This window comes from Lissotriton helveticus, assembly GCF_964261635.1.
Source record: "Lissotriton helveticus chromosome 1_1 unlocalized genomic scaffold, aLisHel1.1 SUPER_1_unloc_15, whole genome shotgun sequence".
NCBI classification, from domain to species: Eukaryota; Metazoa; Chordata; class Amphibia; order Caudata; family Salamandridae; genus Lissotriton; species Lissotriton helveticus.
Window position 1 is genome coordinate 1,629,566 of NW_027611654.1, and position 19,759 is coordinate 1,649,324.

General features: G+C 51.8%; 1 protein-coding gene across 1 annotated transcript in view; it reads left to right on the forward strand.

Annotated features, from left to right (window-relative positions):
• Positions 1-19,759, forward strand: part of LOC144805584 (uncharacterized) — a 68,747-nt gene that overhangs the window by 20,821 nt on the left and 28,167 nt on the right.

Below are 19,759 nucleotides of genomic sequence, written 5' to 3' on the forward strand. Positions count from 1 at the left end.
TGTTCCCATGGGGCAACAGGGTCAGAGCTGATTTGCATATCGCCATTGTCTAACCCAGGGTGGTGTGGAGTGCAAAAAAACGATGGATTTGGGCCCAGATCTTTTGACTGGGGGAGTGTGTGACATTGATCCACATTCAGTCCATCACTTGTTGTTTTTGCAATTGCCGCCCTAAGTGCGCTGGGGATGCCCAGACGTGGGTCCCAGGCACTCCACACCACTTGGAGTCAAGCTAGCCGGGCTGAAGAGAGGTGTTACCTCGAAACCGGTCCGGTCCTCGGATGCTTGATTCCGTTCTGGGAAGGACATGGCTTTTGTAGTTCGGACTGGACTGTTCCCATGGGGCAACAGGGTCAGAGCTGATTTGCATATCGCCATTGTCTAACCCAGGGTGGTGTGGAGTGCAAAAAAACGATGGATTTGGGCCCAGATCTTTTGACTGGGGGAGTGTGTGACATTGATCCACATTCAGTCCATCACTTGTTGTTTTTGCAATTGCCGCCCTAAGTGCGCTGGGGATGCCCAGACATGGGTCCCAGGCACTCCACACCACTTGGAGTCAAGCTAGCCGGGCTGAAGAGAGGTGTTACCTCGAAACCGGTCCGGTCCTCGGATGCTTGATTCCGTTCTGGGAAGGACATGGCTTTTGTAGTTCGGACTGGACTGTTCCCATGGGGCAACAGGGTCAGAGCTGATTTGCATATCGCCATTGTCTAACCCAGGGTGGTGTGGAGTGCAAAAAAACGATGGATTTGGGCCCAGATCTTTTGACTGGGGGAGTGTGTGACATTGATCCACATTCAGTCCATCACTTGTTGTTTTTGCAATTGCCGCCCTAAGTGCGCTGGGGATGCCCAGACGTGGGTCCCAGGCACTCCACACCACTTGGAGTCAAGCTAGCCGGGCTGAAGAGAGGTGTTACCTCGAAACCGGTCCGGTCCTCGGATGCTTGATTCCGTTCTGGGAAGGACATGGCTTTTGTAGTTCGGACTGGACTGTTCCCATGGGGCAACAGGGTCAGAGCTGATTTGCATATCGCCATTGTCTAACCCAGGGTGGTGTGGAGTGCAAAAAAACGATGGATTTGGGCCCAGATCTTTTGACTGGGGGAGTGTGTGACATTGATCCACATTCAGTCCATCACTTGTTGTTTTTGCAATTGCCGCCCTAAGTGCGCTGGGGATGCCCAGACGTGGGTCCCAGGCACTCCACACCACTTGGAGTCAAGCTAGCCGGGCTGAAGAGAGGTGTTACCTCGAAACAGGTCCGGTCCTCGGATGCTTGATTCCGTTCTGGGAAGGACATGGCTTTTGTAGTTCGGACTGGACTGTTCCCATGGGGCAACAGGGTCAGAGCTGATTTGCATATCGCCATTGTCTAACCCAGGGTGGTGTGGAGTGCAAAAAAACAATGGATTTGGGCCCAGATCTTTTGACTGGGGGAGTGTGTGACATTGATCCACATTCAGTCCATCACTTGTTGTTTTTGCAATTGCCGCCCTAAGTGCGCTGGGGATGCCCAGACGTGGGTCCCAGGCACTCCACACCACTTGGAGTCAAGCTAGCCGGGCTGAAGAGAGGTGTTACCTCGAAACCGGTCCGGTCCTCGGATGCTTGATTCCGTTCTGGGAAGGACATGGCTTTTGTAGTTCGGACTGGACTGTTCCCATGGGGCAACAGGGTCAGAGCTGATTTGCATATCGCCATTGTCTAACCCAGGGTGGTGTGGAGTGCAAAAAAACGATGGATTTGGGCCCAGATCTTTTGACTGGGGGAGTGTGTGACATTGATCCACATTCAGTCCATCACTTGTTGTTTTTGCAATTGCCGCCCTAAGTGCGCTGGGGATGCCCAGACGTGGGTCCCAGGCACTCCACACCACTTGGAGTCAAGCTAGCCGGGCTGAAGAGAGGTGTTACCTCGAAACCGGTCCGGTCCTCGGATGCTTGATTCCGTTCTGGGAAGGACATGGCTTTTGTAGTTCGGACTGGACTGTTCCCATGGGGCAACAGGGTCAGAGCTGATTTGCATATCGCCATTGTCTAACCCAGGGTGGTGTGGAGTGCAAAAAAACGATGGATTTGGGCCCAGATCTTTTGACTGGGGGAGTGTGTGACATTGATCCACATTCAGTCCATCACTTGTTGTTTTTGCAATTGCCGCCCTAAGTGCGCTGGGGATGCCCAGACGTGGGTCCCAGGCACTCCACACCACTTGGAGTCAAGCTAGCCGGGCTGAAGAGAGGTGTTACCTCGAAACCGGTCCGGTCCTCGGATGCTTGATTCCGTTCTGGGAAGGACATGGTTTTTGTAGTTCGGACTGGACTGTTCCCATGGGGCAACAGGGTCAGAGCTGATTTGCATATCGCCATTGTCTAACCCAGGGTGGTGTGGAGTGCAAAAAAACGATGGATTTGGGCCCAGATCTTTTGACTTGCGGAGTGTGTGACATTGATCCACATTCAGTCCATCACTTGTTGTTTTTGCAATTGCCGCCCTAAGTGCGCTGGGGATGCCCAGACGTGGGTCCCAGGCACTCCACACCACTTGGAGTCAAGCTAGCCGGGCTGAAGAGAGGTGTTACCTCGAAACCGGTCCGGTCCTCGGATGCTTGATTCCGTTCTGGGAAGGACATGGCTTTTGTAGTTCGGACTGGACTGTTCCCATGGGGCAACAGGGTCAGAGCTGATTTGCATATCGCCATTGTCTAACCCAGGGTGGTGTGGAGTGCAAAAAAACGATGGATTTGGGCCCAGATCTTTTGACTGGGGGAGTGTGTGACATTGATCCACATTCAGTCCATCACTTGTTGTTTTTGCAATTGCCGCCCTAAGTGCGCTGGGGATGCCCAGACGTGGGTCCCAGGCACTCCACACCACTTGGAGTCAAGCTAGCCGGGCTGAAGAGAGGTGTTACCTCGAAACCGGTCCGGTCCTCGGATGCTTGATTCCGTTCTGGGAAGGACATGGCTTTTGTAGTTCGGACTGGACTGTTCCCATGGGGCAACATGGTCAGAGCTGATTTGCATATCGCCATTGTCTAACCCAGGGTGGTGTGGAGTGCAAAAAAACGATGGATTTGGGCCCAGATCTTTTGACTGGGGGAGTGTGTGACATTGATCCACATTCAGTCCATCACTTGTTGTTTTTGCAATTGCCGCCCTAAGTGCGCTGGGGATGCCCAGACGTGGGTCCCAGGCACTCCACACCACTTGGAGTCAAGCTAGCCGGGCTGAAGAGAGGTGTTACCTCGAAACCGGTCCGGTCCTCGGATGCTTGATTCCGTTCTGGGAAGGACATGGCTTTTGTAGTTCGGACTGGACTGTTCCCATGGGGCAACAGGGTCAGAGCTGATTTGCATATCGCCATTGTCTAACCCAGGGTGGTGTGGAGTGCAAAAAAACGATGGATTTGGGCCCAGATCTTTTGACTGGGGGAGTGTGTGACATTGATCCACATTCAGTCCATCACTTGTTGTTTTTGCAATTGCCGCCCTAAGTGCGCTGGGGATGCCCAGACGTGGGTCCCAGGCACTCCACACCACTTGGAGTCAAGCTAGCCGGGCTGAAGAGAGGTGTTACCTCGAAACCGGTCCGGTCCTCGGATGCTTGATTCCGTTCTGGGAAGGACATGGCTTTTGTAGTTCAGACTGGACTGTTCCCATGGGGCAACAGGGTCAGAGCTGATTTGCATATCGCCATTGTCTAACCCAGGGTGGTGTGGAGTGCAAAAAAACGATGGATTTGGGCCCAGATCTTTTGACTGGGGGAGTGTGTGACATTGATCCACATTCAGTCCATCACTTGTTGTTTTTGTAATTCACTATTAGGACATGCCACACACATCAGGGCTTGTCCCACCTTATACTTAATGCACCCTGCCCATGGGCCTACCATAGGGGTGACTGATATGAAGCAAAGGAAAGGTTTAGGGACTGGCAAGTGGGTGCACTTGCCCAGACAGCATGACAGTACCAGACTGCACGCAGGTTCTGCACTGGCAGACCGTAGACACATTTTACAAGGCTGCTTCTGTGGGTGGCACAACCAGTGCTGCAGGCCCACAAGCAGCATTTGGATTTTCAAGCCCTGGGCACTCCTGGTGCACTGTACTGGGGTCTGACAGTAAACCAAATAAGCCAATCATGGAGTCCAATCAATATCTACATTTTATACAGGGAGCACTTGCACTGTGGCACTGGTTGGCAGTGGCACAGTGCTCTGAGCAGCTAACACAAGCAAAACACACGAGGCACAGCAACAAAAAGTGGAAGGGAGACTCCCGCCAAGGTGCCAGGTCTAACATCTACCATCTTAAAGTAATCATAGTGTGTATTTTTTTGTCATTGATGGTCTTGTGGTAACTCTATATAAAGTCTACTTATGTTTGATAGAAAACCTGTGTGGTGTCCATTTGTAGTGTTGTCACTGGGTTACTGTATGTGGTCTCAACTGCTTAACTTACAACGCCTCTGAAGTAAAGCCCTACTGCTCATGCCAAACTACCAATTGGGTGAGCAGGGGTTATTTTGGGAGTGTAATCCCCTTATCCTGACTAGAGGAGAGGGGCCCTATTTGTCACTAGTACCTACCTGTGCCAACTAGAGACCCCCAAATCCAACACTCATAATCTGAGTTTTTGAAAAGTATCCGGAGTTACCATTGAGCCTCAGATGGCTCATGACAGAGGCACACATCTCCAAGCAAGGAGTTTATTTTTTAACCCTTTTTTAGTGAAGTAACGGAGACTACAACTCCCAGAATGCACTTACGTATTACATGAAAGTACAGGCATGAATATTTGGGGGATCACTCTACGGAAATATTTGGTACATCCCAGGGCATTGTGGCAGAAAAGAGTAGAACAGATAATGTGCAAGGACTTTCATTCTCAGCCTCTTTCTGCAGATTGTGAGTCCAGTGAGATCTAGGGAATCTGAATCTCTCTCAAGGAGATTTCACACAGTTTTATCAGTTTCATGGAGAAATGCAATGAAAAACAGGGGGTGCAAGTCCAGCGCCCCAGTCTCTGATGTCCTTGGATCTCTGTACTGGCCCTTGCCTGGTCCTGAAAGAGAGGACGAACCGGGTGTTTAGTCGGGCCTCTCAAAGAGAGCGAGAATGGGCTCAGTATCCTGGTCCACCAGGCCCTGGCTCAACATCCTGGTCCTCACCTTACTCCGGCTCATGTCCTGGTCCTCCCCATACTCCGGCTCATGTCCTGGTCCTCACCAGTCTCCGGCTCACATCCTGGTCCTCACAAAGCCCCGGCTCATGTCCTGGTCCTCATCAGGCTCCGGCTCATATCCTGGTCTTCACAAGGCCCTGTTACATGTCCTGGTCCACCAGCCACTGGCTCAGCCTCCTGGTCCACCACAGGCCCCAGCTCACATTTGGTCCACCAGGCCCTGGCTCACATCCAGGTCCCCACCAGACCCCGGCTCACCCAGGTCACGTCCTGGTCCACACCAGGCCCCGGCTCACGTCCTAGTCCTCACAAGGCCCCGGCCCATGTTCTGGTCCTCACAAGGCCCCGGCTCCTATCCTTGTCTTCACCATACCCCGGCTCACATCCTGGCCCACCAGACCCTGGCTCACGTCGTGGTATTCACAAGGCCCCAGCTCACATCCTGGTCCACCAGGCCCCGGCTCATGTCCTGGTCATCACAAGGCCCCAGCTCACATCCTGGTCCTCACAAGCACCTGGCTCACATCCTGGTCCTCACTAGAGTCCGGCTCAAATCCTGGTCTATAACAAGCCCTGCCCACATGCTAGTCCTCACTAGACTCCGGCTCACATCCTGGTCCCAACCAGGCCAAGCTGCAGAGGGAGATCAACTGGTTTTTGACCCACAATGCCACCTCAAACAGGAAGCAGACATATGCAAATCAGCTTTAGACTTCTTCCAATAGGGCAGTCCAGCCTGAAGAGCCAATCCAGATTCTTTCTGAACCGGAACAGAAGCAACCCAAGACTGGTTTTAGCCTATTTGGGCCTCGACTGTAGGGTGCGACTTCATTCCAGCGGTGCAGCACGCACGGGACCCACTTCTGGGCCCTGACTGTAGGGTTCGGCTTGATTTCAACGGTGCAGCAAGCACAGGACCCACATCTGGGCACACCTGTCGTGTTTAGAAATAAGCAAAATGATGGGTGGAATGTTTGAGTTCATCCCAGGCTCTGGTTATTACTCTGGGACACATCCCAGCACATCCTTCTTGTTCTTGCCCTCCGTTGCACCCCAGCCTGCAGCCAATCAGAGTGCTTTAGACAACATTACTTCCAGATGTCTACTCCAGTAGTCACAGCAGTTCTAACTCTAAGGATTGGCATGTCTCTCTGTTCCTGATGTTCACCAAACTAACTGAGGCCACGGTGAACAAGCAGCTCACCAAATACCTTGAGTCCCACCAACTACTGTACAAAGTCCATCCAGGCCTCCAAAAGAGCTAAAGCCACGTGGGATATTAGAGACATTATGTATGGGGATGGGGAGGTGGGGGCTCCGATCTGATTAGCTCTGTCAGCAGCCTTTGACACCATCTCCCACTCCACTTTCCTCCAGAGATTGTAGGTGGTGGGTCTTTGGGGAAAGTGCCTGCTTGGTTCTTATCCTTTTTGATAGATCTGACCCAAGCGGTGGCCTCAGCTCACTTCAGATCAACCCCTAAGACAATTCCCTCTCCCCCGGCTGGTTTTAAGCCGCAATCTTTTGAATCTTTACATGGCCCACTTGGCCAGCCTGATCGAGTCATACGATATCACCTCTACTCAAATATACACAAATCATTAGATTAGAATTAAATACAGATAAAATGTCCAGTAATTTCAGGAGCTGCCGCCAGCAAGTCGCTGATTGGATGAGCTCAAATCCCTGGCGCTGAACAGTGAAAAAAATGGAAATAGTGGTATTTGGGTCTAGAGCTTCATGGCACAAGGGTGGAGGCCGTTGTCGTTGGGAGCTCTGTCCACCCCATTCCATCAAGTCAGCAAACTGGGAGTTTGGGTGAATTCGCATCTGTTCTTAAAAGGATACATTAATATCATCTGCTATTCAAGCTTCTGACTGCTGAAAGTTATCAGAAAAATACTTCCGTTCATCCCTGCTTTATCTAGGAAGGACCTGGTTCTGATTCTATCGAGAAGGAATTTCTGCATCTCTTTATACGTAGGCATATCTGAATATCGCCTTCATAGATTGCTGCTGCTACAAATACAGCAGCTGGGCTGGTTCTGAGGTTAAAAAAAACAACGTCGCTCTCCAACAAACTGGCCAAATTGTACTGACTTCCTGTCCTGAAAATATGTCAATTTAAAGCACTTTGGGGCATATGTATCAAGCCCTTTTCCCATTCGCCTTTTCCCGGCCCGTTTGTGAACGGGAAAAGGCCTTTTGGGATGTATCATCCCAAAAGGGCATTGCAAATTAGAAAATTGCAAAATTTGCGGTTCTCTATTTTGCAATTGCATTTAAGGAATCGCAAATTGCAAAACCTTAAATGCAATGTATGAAGCATGGTAAAAGTGCAATTTGGCCTTAAGAAATCGCAAATTACCACCAACTTCAAGTTGGTGGTAATTTGCGATTTCTTTGAAAAATTCACTTTTTTGAATTTTGAAAGTGCCATGTGGCGCACATACATATTTCAGGGGTGCACCAGGGTATACTTTTGACACCCTGGCATCCTTGAAATTACATTCTCAATTAGCGATTCTCTAATTGCGAATCGCAAATTGAGAATGTCTCCCAATCCATTCCCATGGGCCTCCTAGCGCATAGGAATGAATGGGAAGATATTCCTTAATTGTGAATCGCGATTCGCAATTAACCCCTTCCATGCTGATGAGCTCAGCTCGTCATCAGCGTTACCTGCCGTGTGCTGATGACGAGCTGAGCTCGTCATGAATCGCGGTAATTTGAAAACTGCTGCATACAGCGGGAAAAACGGCAGCACGCATGCGGTTAAGGAATATTAAGGAATCGCAATCATTATTGCGATTCCTACATACATAGCATTTTGCGATTCCGTAATAGCAATTCGCTAAAAATCGCAATTAAGGAATCGCAGAAGGGCTTGTTCATACATATGCCCCTAAATGTCATAAACGCTCTACCGTCAGAGGGTTCATTCCTATTTGTCCTTTCTTTTTGCCTGGTATCAGCTGGCCGAGGGGTGAGATCCCATCATGCTTTGCTGCATAAAGTCTCTAAGTTTATAAAAATCTGAATAGATGGCTGCTCTCTGCCTGTGGTGACTGCAGGTACCTGGAATGGAATGCCCTCCCACCTGCCCTGTGCTACCAAGAAAACATGAGTTCTTTCAGGAAACAAATCAAAACTTTTCAGTTCGTGTTCAGGGGCTGTGGGATTTTGATACTTATGTGCTCATACTAGCGCCAGGACACTTCTTTCCCGAACTAGCTGTGCAGCGCTATATAAATTGGATCTCACATTATGTCATAAGCCATCAATCTCTAGGCCACAGATTGTTGCCGTTATAGACGCCCTAGGAGGAGGAAAGGCTCTGGGATCTGAAGGTTTGGTGTAGAGTTTTACAAACAAATACCAGCCGCATACCTGCTGGAGGTGTATGCCAAAGCATTGAAGGGCGGTGTGTCGCTGGCGTCTATAAGTGATGCAGTCATATCAGTGCCCCCTAAGCCTGGAAAAGACCCTTTAAGTGATTATCTTATTGCCCTCTGCCACTGGGTAACAATGACAATAAATTTCTGCCTGAGGTGATGCGACTCGGCTATCCCTCCTACTAGAGAAAACAGTCTCCCCTGTACAGTCGGGATTTGTCCGATGTAGATCTACAGCGGTTCATCTACAGACCGTATTCGCAGTGCTGCATCGGGTAAACCCAGACATGAAGTCAGCTGGTGCCGATAAGGCGTTTTACTCCCTGGAGTAGCCTTTTATGATCGAGACGTTTAGGCGGCTTGCTATGTCAGGGAGTTTGAGATCACTTATGAAGCTGCTAGAGACACAGCCTATGGCCTGCGTTTACGTAAATGGGCTCAACTCAGATGCCATTCAGATCGCCTGGGGCACTGGACTTAGTGTTATAATTTCTGATGTCTTTGTCTCAAACTGGAGGGTCGCTAATTTGAATCCTGGTTGGTGCACAAGGGCATAGTGACTTGTATATTTACAGTGCTATGACGTCCCTGCCCGTGACAGACAGTACTTTGAATATGAAAGCCAATAGTTTAAAGAAAGAATTAAACAAAATATACAATACGCTACACAAATTATAGGATGAGCTGTACAGAGTATAAGATCAGTCGAGCATAATTTGCAAAAAGAGAGAACGTGTAAATGCTTACTGTGCTTTCAGATGTTACATTTTTAGTAACCGCAATCATACTGTAGCTAGTGTTAACCTTTTTTTAAGGTTTCCATGAAAATACTGCATTAAAGACGTACTGGTAACACCCTCACAGGAATCTTAAAAATAATAACTTTTTGTTATTGTGATTCTTCAGGTTTGTCGCGCCCTTGGGTGGTCTGTTCCATTGCCAGCACTCATTTAGTGCAGCTCGGTGATGCCAGCACAACTGGAACAGCCTGGAGGGCGCACACAGCTCAGCTATTGAAGTCCTGCTTGTTTGGTGGTAGGTGGCAGGAGCTGCCAGGCAGTAAGGATCCTGTAGTGAGTGTCCACATGCCAGTTTGTCAATCGTGTTCGCAACCCAACCATTTCAGCATACTACGAATCTTTGCCGCCACCACACAAGCAAACTGACCCAGGAGTCACAAATTAACCGTGGCGGCTCTGGGCCATTGCTTACATTTATGGCCCCACCCAGGTCTCTGGCCCTCTGGACAGCTATCCAAACAGAGGACATGCCCTTTTGAGAAGCTAGTAACCCCTGTAGCGCTCCATTTTGCGAAACTAGCTCTCACCCCAATGGCCGCCTCAAATGGTGCGATGTTTGTGTGAAATTCGTTCCGCAAATTCCTGAAGCGTGCATAAAGCACAAGCCCGAAACCCATCAACCTATATCTTCCAGGATCAACACCTAACGAAAAGAACAAACGTAGAACTCAAATGTTTTGATAGACCAATGTCATAGTCACAGTTTGATGCTCTGTAGTCGTTCACCGTATTAGCAGGTCTTTTGTAATTAGGTGCTCCTACCTGGAGACGGTTGTTATGTGGTCACTATTAATAAGGGTTTATTGTCCGTCATTGTGGATACACTGTCTACATTGATACTTCTGCTTTTCCTTAACCTTTGTGTTGTTCTAAAAGTACCAGTAACCTTTATAAGGCAAGTCGGTAAGCTTTATAATGTTGTCCATCAGTTGTCGCTTTATCCCCTTCTTGTAAAATATGCAAACCAAACTTGAAATAAGTACACTTTGTTGTGAGAATAGCTATTGTTGCCGCTGATTTTTTTTTAATGCAGCACAGCAATGTCTCTATTCTAAATCGAACCTTGATTATTCGAATAGTATTGATTTAATCCCAGAGTGATTTTTGCACCATTACGGCGATAAATAATACGTTGACCTCATATTTGAGTTGGATTGGTTTATCCTGTTGTCCTGTCCTTCGTCTTCGTTTTCTAGTGAGCGGCCTAGGCTCTATAGGATTATACGGGCTCTCTCCCTCCCTTTGCTTCAACAGTGTTTGTCTTTAGAGATGGTGATATGGAGTGTGGAGACCTGCAGTTAAGCAGCTCTGAACGAGTGAATGAAATCCATGCTGGTGGTTTGTGCTGGGAACATGCCTTTCATGTTTATTTCTTCTATCCAGCTAAGGGGACAGAGGCACAGAAAGAGTAGGATTTACCTAGTACTAAACAGTTTAAGTTGGATGAACACAGAACTACTTTTTCCAAAGGTTATTACTTGGACATGTTACATTCTGGTGAATAGTCCATGAGAGTGGGCGATGTGTACCCAGCATTCCCCCCCCCCCAGACAATGTCTATGTGGTAATCAAACTCTTGTGTCATCGGTAGGTTAAGGGTAAGATTTATTCAACACTCACCCAACTGCACCAGGAACATAACTGTCGGGAACACTCCTGGCAGCGCATCAACAACACTCCTGGCAATGCATCGACAACCGTCCAGGAGCCGCAGGAATGAATCTTTAGTTAAAGACGCATCACCACAGTCTGGGTCCATTTTTAAAAGCACATCCTAAAGCACAACTGTAGGATGGTTGTAAATACCCCCGATCTTGGACAAAAATGGGAAGAGAAGCATAAATGTACTTAGTGATTCCCGAAGCGCACTGTAAGAACTGGGACCACCAGTTCCCCGGGGGGTAGCTTGGCTCGAGCAGGAAGGCGGCCAGGGGCTTATGTGTAAAGCAGCTACTAAACACACTCATCCACTGAGACACGAAGTGGGCACAATAATGGAGACCACACCAGTAGTTGTGATTGAAAATCAAGATCTTTTATATAGGCTTTAGATCAAAGCAGTGTTGTTAGCATTTCATTGAAACCCTCCATTTTGCATTTCCTTTAAAGTGGTAAACCATTTCATTAAAGCAGTAAAACATCAATTAACACAGCCTGTCGCATTACACTCTTCAGCAGGCTGAGAGGGTACTTTCATAAACCAGGGATGAACATTTCAAGAAGCAGTTATAAACATTACCCCTTATAAATATCAACAGTTCAATACCAGAAATCAGGTTATCAAAATAGTCATGGATTAAATCAATCAGTATCATATCATCCCATCAGGATCCGTAGAAGCCCGCCCCTGCAAGGAAATTCAGTACAAGGAAATGTCACCACTTCATCAACAGGCTTGAAAACAGATCAGCAGGCATGAAAACATTTAAGCAGGCATGAAAAATATGTAGCATAAGGTGGTGTTCAGGCCTGCACAGTCAAGGGGACCGAGGAGTTAATCCAACCCCAAGCGGCCTACTGGGCGTGGTTAATTAATCCCTTCTAAGACTGTTCCCCCACGACCTGCACAGTCATTCAGCCCCAGTTGGATGCTCAAGCCCGGTCACATGGTCTCTCGGGGCTCAATGGGCCTCTCCCGGGGAAGGGACGAACTCGGGCCTCTCCTGGCCTTCCGCCCTCCTCCCCTGGGATTACCTGGTAGCTTCGGCCCCTCCTTGGGCCCTTGTGCTGGTCTCGGAGTAGAAGGGAGGGTTTCCGACCCTCTCAGGGGCCTCACTCGGACCGCGGCGGCAACGGGGCAGTGGTGGTTCTTGGGCACCCACAGGGGGGTCAGGCGCGGTGTGCGGTGAAGCGGAGGGGGGCTTTCGTGGTCCTCCACCCCCTCCGCGGTAAAACGGAATTTCCCCGGGTGCCGGGTCTCGCGGGCAGAGGCTCGTTCCCGGCAGCCAATAGCTGCGCGGCTTGGGCGGGGGGCTGCGGCCGATGACGCGGCGGCGCTCCCTCGTCAGACAGGCTTCAGGCCTACTGCGGCCTGGCAGATTCGATGCGGCGGCCCTCTCCTGGCAGCGCCTCAGAGGCGTCGCGTGGGTGGCACTGATGCCGCGCTGACAAGGGGGCCTCCTCAGGCACCTCAGGGGGACAAGGTACAGCGCTTGGCGCCGAGGCAGAGGAGCGCTTGAAGGGGCAATCCAGCACTTGGGGGTGATGCTTCACAGCGCTGGTTTGTCAGTCAGCAAATAATGCCGGCAGGAGGGAAGGCAATTTCAATAATCCCTGACAGGACAGGCAGTCTCGAATATAGCGCTTAACAGGGGGAGCAGGATATAGCGCTTTTCACACAGTTCAGCAGGGACAGCAGAGCAGTTCAGTCAGGGGGAGACAGGTAGGGCCAGGTGGGCCCAGTTGAAGGCAGGGGGTGCGCAGGGCAGCACAGTCCAGTACCTGGTCGATCCCGCAGCAGTCTCTGGTTAAAGAAAGTAGTGTTCTTGGCGCTTGGATGGTTCTGCGCCCTTAGGTGATGGTTTCTTGAATAGGGGGGGATTGAGTTGAAGGCTGGATGAATTTTCCTCAGCCACTGCAGATGGACCCTGGGGTTCCCTACCGCTGGGCCAGATCAGGGGGCTAGTCTAGGACACCTCACCCAGCTTAAGAGGCAGCACCTAAATCCTGTCACTCCCAGTAGCATAGGTTCCTAACTAGGCCCTCCCGCTTAAAACTCCTGCGTGGGTTCCCCAGGTCAGTGATGCCCCAACTGACTAGAAGTTTCCCTCCCTTTCTTTATATAGCGACAGTTGGCAGTAGGCAGTGGCAGTTGGTGGCACCTCCCCTCATTCTAGCTATGGGCAGGCTGGCAGGCTGGCATTGCTACATTGTTTACGGTGCGCCTAACAAGACCACGCTGCAGTAGCAGGGGTCAGTGGCAGCCATGTTGGGGGTAGAGAGCACCTGCACCTTAACATGGATTGGCCATGGAAAGGTGCCCAGAGACCTAAGGGCCAACAAAAAGAAGGTGGGAAAAATGAGGCAAGGGCGAAAAAAACAGGTAAAGACCACCCTAGGGCTGACAGGTCTAACATGCGTCCCCCCCAGCCGAAAGAGGGAAGAGCTACCCAACCTCTAGGGAGTTCTCGTCACTAAGGCAGAAAAAACGGGAGAGACCGTCAGCATTGGCGTGGTCAACTCCGGGCCGATGTTCCACCCTAAAGTCCATCCCCTATAGGGAAATGGACCACCTTAGCAACTTGGGATTTTCGCCTCTCATCTGCATGAGCCAGCGAAGGGGTCGGTGGTCGGTTTGAATTATGAAGTGAGAGCCAAAAAGGTATGGCCTCAGCTTCTTTAAGGCCCAGACCACAGCGAAGGCTTCTCGCTCGATGGTACTCCATCGCCGTTCCCGAGGGAGGAGTTTTCTGGAGATGAAGGCCACAGGTTGGTCTTGGCCATCATCGTTGAGTTGCGATAGCACGGCACCTATGCCATGCTCTGAGGCATTTGTCTGCGCGATGAATTCTCTTTGGAAGTCCGGAGTGGCCAACACCGGAGCGGTGCACATCGCGCGCTTCAGTGTTTCAAATGCCTCCTGGCAAGCAGCCGTCCAGATCACCTTGCGCGGCTGCTTTTTGGACGTCAACTCGGTCAAGGGGGCCTCGATGGTGCCATATCCCTTGACGAACCTGCGGTAATAGCCAGTGAGGCCGAGGAAGGCTCGGACCTCAGTCTGAGTTTTGGGGGGCTCCCAGGCCATGATGGTCTCAATTTTTGCCTGGAGGGGTTGTACCTTACCCCCGCCCACCAGGTGTCCCAGGTACACGACAGAGCCCTGTCCAATCTGGCACTTGCTAGCCTTGATGGTGAGGCCAGTGCGTTGCAACGCCCGCAGCACCTCCTGGAGATGCTGCAGATGGTCCTCCTAGGTGCTACTGAAAACAGCTATGTCATCCAGATACGCCGCTGAGAAGGACTCCAGGCCAGATAGCACCTGGTTCACCAACCGCTGGAAGGTGGCCGGAGCATTCTTGAGCCCGAAGGGCATCACTCGAAATTGGAAGTGGCCCTCGGGGGTGGAGAACGCTGTCTTCTCCTTCGCTCCATCAGCCATGGCAATCTGCCAGTACCCTGATGTCAAGTCGATGGTGCTGAGGTACTTGGCTGCTCCCAGCCGGTCAATCAGCTCGTCCGCCCGTGGTATCGGGTGAGCATCTGTCTTGGTGACCGAGTTCAATCCCCGATAGTCCACACAGAACCGAAGTTCTGGTGTGGTGCCCGGTGGAGCTGCTTTCGGCACCAGCTCGACCGGACTGGCCCACGGGCTGCTGGAGGGTTCGATCACTCCCAGCTTCAGCATCTTGATTACCTCACCCTGGATGCTGTTCTTCACTTTATCGGACAGCTGGTAAGACTTGGTTTTTACTGGCGGACTGTCCCGTGTGTCCACATCATGGGTACACAGATGGGTAATTCCAGGCGTGAGGGAGAACAACGAGGCGTGCTGCGCCAATACCTGGCGGCAGTCCCTCTGTTGCTCTAGGGTCAAGGATGGGGAGAGGACAACTCCCTCCACTGAACCATCCTTTTCCCGAGCCGCTAGAAGGTCAGGAAGAGGCGCACTCTCCTCCTCCTCGCTCCCATCCGTCACCATGAGGAGAGCAAGCTCCGATCGCTCATGGTGAGGCTTCAGGCGGTTGACGTGGAGCACCCGATGGGTCTGACGTGGGGGGTCTTCAAGTCAACGACGTAGGTGGTCTGGCCTCGACGCTCCACAATCTCGTACGGACCAGTCCACCAGTCCTGGAGGGCACTAAGCTCCCCAGGCTCCATGACCCGCACCTTCTGTCCAGCGTCCAACTCTACCGTCCGAGCATTGCAGTCATACCACTCCTTCATGACGGCTTGGCTAGCCTCTAAGTTGTCTGAGGCTTCTTTCCACAACTTGGCCATCTGGCTGCGGAACGCCAGCATATAGCTGACAACATCACGGGGAAGCTTCTTCGAAGTCTTCTCCCACCCCTCCTTGACCAAACTGAGGGGGTCCAGTAACGGGATGGCCATAGAGCAATTCGAAGGGGCTGAACCAGACTCCCTTCTGTGGTACCTCGCGGTACGAGAACAGCAAGCAAGGGAGGAGGTTGTCCCATTTCCGCCTCAAGTCTTCTGGCAGGCTCTGGATCATCCCCTTCAAGGTCTTATTGAAGAGCTCTACGAGCCCGTTAGTCTGGGGGTGGTAAGGAGTGGAGAACCGATAGGTCACTCCGCACTCCTTCCACATGGCCTGCATGTAGGCCGACATGAAATTTGTGCCTCTGTCCGACACCACGACCTTGGGGAATCCCACTCGGGTGAATATCCCCATCAGGGCCCGCGCCACCACAGGTGCAGTAACGGTCCTCAGAGGGATGGCCTCCGGGTACTGTGTGGCGTGGTCCACCAACACCAGGATGAACCGATGTCCCGCAGAGGTCGGAGGGTCCAACGGCCCAACGATATTGATTACGAACCCGCTCGAAAGGGGTCCCAACCACTGGGAGTGGTTCCAATGGGGCCTTCACTTTGGTCCCCGTCTTGCCACTGGCCTGGCAAGTCTTGCAGGTCTTGCAGTAGGTGTCAGAGGCAACTCTCATCCTGGGCCAATAAAAATGGGGGACTAGCCTGGCAAAGGTCTTGTCCTGGCCCAGGTGTCCGGCTAAGGGTATCTCATGCGCCAGTTCCAACAAAAAGGCTCGGTAGCACTGGGGGACCACTAAGGCCCTCGAGGATCCATGCACCGGAACCCTTGGCTCACTGTACAGGAGGCCATCTTCCCAACACACGTGGTAACTGCCGGTCTCTTGGTTGACTGCTTGGGCTTCGGCCTGTCGCCGCATGCCTTCAAGCGTGGGGCACTCCTTCTGCGCCTGACAGAATTCCTCCCGGATAGGCCCTCCTTCCACATGCCACTCGGCATGGGTCGGCAAGTCCCCCACGGGAACGACATCCACCTCCACGGACTCCGGGGTTACCTCCGCGGGATCCCCATCCATCACACGGGGTGTGTCCTCCACAACACTCTCCTCTGGATCGGCATTGGGTTGGGCCATGGTTTCAGGCTCCAACCCGGGTTGAGCTTCTTGCCGGGCAGCCATGGACCGCGTGACTACGCAAATCCACTCTGGTAACCCCAGCATCTCAGTGTGGGCCTTAAACTCCTTCCAGGCGGTATGTTCGAGGTCATTACCGAGCAGACAGTCCACAGGCAAGGCAGGGCTGATCGCAACTCTCAACGGGCCTGACACTCCTCCCCACTCAAAGGGAACTTGAGCCACGGGATAGTAGCTCATAGTGCCGTCAGCAAACACGGCCGGATGGTACACATCAGGTACTACCTGCTTCAGGGGACACCAGCCGCCTCACTACAGTGGTCATGCTGGCTCCTGTGTCCCTCAGAGCGTCCACCTGCTCCCCATTGACCTTCACCCTCTGCTGGTACTTAGCAGTATTCGATGGTAAGGGCGTCACTGGGACCATCTCTCTATCCCCAAGTGAAACCAGGGTCAGGCCTGTCTACTCCCCTTCCCTATCTAGGGGCAGCTCCAACCCAAGCGCTACACTAGCCACCCTGGGACTCTTGCCACCAGTGGGGGCTGGGGGTCGTTTGCGACACTGGGCATCTCCCTTGTAGTGTCCGACCTCTCCGCACTCATAGCACCGGACCACTTTTGGCTGCTGACTCCTGTCAGGGTAAGTGGCTTTTGGGGAACGGTTCTGTGGTGGGGTACCTACTCCTCTCCCAAACTGTCTATTTTGTGGGCCTCGTGAGAACTCCGGTCTTTTATCTCCACCCTCTTTCTTCTGAGGGGCGCCCTGTCCGCCTCCCCTGGGGCCCTTGTGTGACACCCGGGTGCTGACCCAAGTATCCGCCTCCTCCGCAAGCTCACGGGGATCAGTAAGCTTGCGGTCCACCAGATGTTGGCGCAGCTCCGGAAAACACTTATCCAGAGGTGCTCTCTCAAAAAAAGGTTATACAGACCTCGCTGCCACGCACCCAATCATCCAGAGCCTTACGGGCATATTAAAAAAAATCCACCCAATTCTGCGTGGACAGCTTATGGCTGCCACGGAACTTCTGGCGATACCTTTCAGGGTTGAGGCCAAAATGTTTAATGAGCGCCTCCTTCATGGGGGAATACCTAAACTGGTCTGCCTTTTCCAAATACAGGAGGGTGTCCCTGACATCAGGAGGTATATACCGGTACAAACCACCTCCCCAATGTTTCTCAGGCACCCCATGGGCAGTCAAGGCCACTTCATACGCCTCCAACCACCTGGCAATGTCATCCCCCTTGGTGTAGCTCGCTATCACCTCCTTAGGTAACCAGAATCTGGGCTCCTGCTGAGCCTCTGGTACGCTGCCACCATTAGGACTCCCTGGCGCACACAACTGTAATGCTCTCAGCTCCATTTCCTTGAGCTGTGGCTCGTGCGCCAGCTTCCTTTCCTCCATAGCAAACTGCTTATCCTCCCTTTCTCTCTCCCTTTGGTGCTCTAACTTGGCCAGCTCCCACCTTTATCGCCTCTCCTCCTTCCTGTCCTCATATTCCTGCGACGAGGCACTCCCCCTAGATACACTACTCCCTGCCCCGGAACGTCTTCCTGGCAACACATTTTCGGACATGTAATTGTTGAGTAGGCCCGGGTCTTCTTGAGTGTCCGCCTCCCCGTGTGTTACCGGTCCCTCCTGTTCCCCATCCTCTTCCTCCTCTGGGTGGGCCCTTACCCATGCCTTTAAAGCGGTACGGAGCTCTTCTTTTACAGATCTTGTCCCCACAGGCACCCCCATCTCCTGACAAAACTCCCTTAACTGCACTACCGTGTACCTTTCAAGGTCAATCAGCTGGAACTCCATTTTGTCAGGTGGGGACCCAGATAACCTGAAAGAAAGATTCTAGGACGTAGGCTACAATGCTGGGCTAACAGAGGTTCCTACACACTTTGCAGACTTAGACAGTGGTGGGCAATTGAGTAATCTGTTAGGCACCACAGGTGTCCAATTAATTGCAGCGCACTCTGTCCCACTGGAGGGTGTTAGGTAGCTGCAGGTCCTGGATCCCACCACTCGCCACCAATGTAAGAACTGGGACCACCAGTTCCCCGGGGGTTAGCTTGGCTCGAGCAGGAAGGCGGCCAGGGGCTTATGTGTAAAGCAGCTACTAAACACACTCATCCACTGAGACACGAAGTGGGCGCAATAATGGAGACCACACCAGTAGTTGTGATTGAAAATCAAGATCTATTATATAGGCTTTAGATCAAAGCAGTGTTGTTAGCATTTCGTTGAAACCCTCCATTTTGCATTTCCTTTAAAGTGGTAAAGCATTTCATTAAAGCAGTAAAACATCAATTAACACAGCCTGTCGCAATACACTCTTCAGCAGGCTGAGAGGGTACTTTCATAAACCAGGGATGAACATTTCAAGAAGCAGTCATAAACATTACCCCTTATAAATATCAACAGTTCAATACCAGAAATCAGGTTATCAAAATAGTCATGGATTAAATCAATCAGTATCATATCATCATCCCATCAGGATCCGTAGAAGCCCGCCCCTGCAAGGAAATTCAGTACAAGGAAATGTCACCACTTCATCAACAGGCTTGAAAACAGATCAGCAGGCATGAAAACATGTAAGCAGGCATGAAAAATATGTAGCATAAGGTGGTGTTCAGGCCTGCACAGTCAAGGGGACCGAGGAGTTAATCCAACCCCAAGCGGCCTACTGGGCGTGGTTAATTAATCCCTTCTAAGACTGTTCCCCCACGACCTGCACAGTCATTCAGCCCCAGTTGGATGCTCTAGCCCGGTCACACGGTCTCTCGGGGCTCAAGGGGGCCTCTCCCGGGGGAGGGGCGAACTCGGGGCCTCTCCTGGCCTTCTGCCCTCCTCCCCTGGGATTACCTGGTAGCTTTGGCCCCTCCTTGGGCCATTGCGCTGGTCTCGGAGTAGTAGGGAGGGTTTGGGGCCGGCAGCACCTCAGAGGCGTCGCGTGGGCGGTGCTGATGCCGCGCTGACAAGGGGGCCTCCTCAGGCACCTCAGGGGGACACAGTACAGCGCTTGGCGCCGAGGCAGAGGAGCGCTTGAAGGGGCAATCCAGCGCTTGGGGGTGATGCTTCACAGCGCTGGTTAGTCAGTCAGCAAATAATGCCGGCAGGAGGGAAGGCAATTTCAATAATCCCTGACAAGACAGGCAGTCTCGAATATAGCGCTTAACAGGGGGAGCAGGATATAGCGCTTTTCACACAGTTCAGCAGGGACAGCAGAGCAGTTCAGTCAGGGGGAGACAGGTAGGGCCAGGTGGGCCCAGTTGAAGGCAGGGGGTGCGCAGGGCAGAACAGTCCAGTACCTGGTC